The sequence below is a fragment of the Dipodomys ordii genome, unplaced genomic scaffold, assembly GCF_000151885.1.
Source record: "Dipodomys ordii isolate 6190 unplaced genomic scaffold, Dord_2.0 Scaffold108, whole genome shotgun sequence".
In the NCBI taxonomy this organism is placed as follows: Eukaryota; Metazoa; Chordata; class Mammalia; order Rodentia; family Heteromyidae; genus Dipodomys; species Dipodomys ordii.
In genome coordinates, this window is record NW_012267324.1 from 1,601,500 (window position 1) to 1,601,807 (window position 308).

Genomic DNA, 308 nt, shown 5'->3' on the forward strand with positions numbered 1-308 from the left:
AGTCAGGACACTTCTAGAAAGCGCAGCAAAGGCCACGGGGCAGGTAGCAGCACTGTGAGGGGACAGTGGCTCCCAGCACACACGGGAAGACCCGCGGGACAGCCCAACACACGCGGGAACACCCGCAAGACAGCCCAGCACACGCGGGAAGACCCGCAAGACAGCCCAGCACACGCGGGAACACCCACAAGACAGCCCAGCACACGCGGGAAGACCCGCAAGACAGCCCAGCACACGCGGGAAGACCCGCGGGACAGCCCAGCACACGCGGGAAGACCCGCAAGACAGCCCAGCACACGCGGGAACAC

At 66.2% G+C, this 308-nt stretch overlaps 1 protein-coding gene across 1 annotated transcript in view; it reads right to left on the minus strand.

Annotated features, from left to right (window-relative positions):
- Positions 1 to 308, minus strand: part of Crtc1 (CREB regulated transcription coactivator 1) — a 30,306-nt gene that overhangs the window by 21,732 nt on the left and 8,266 nt on the right. The window lies entirely within an intron of this gene.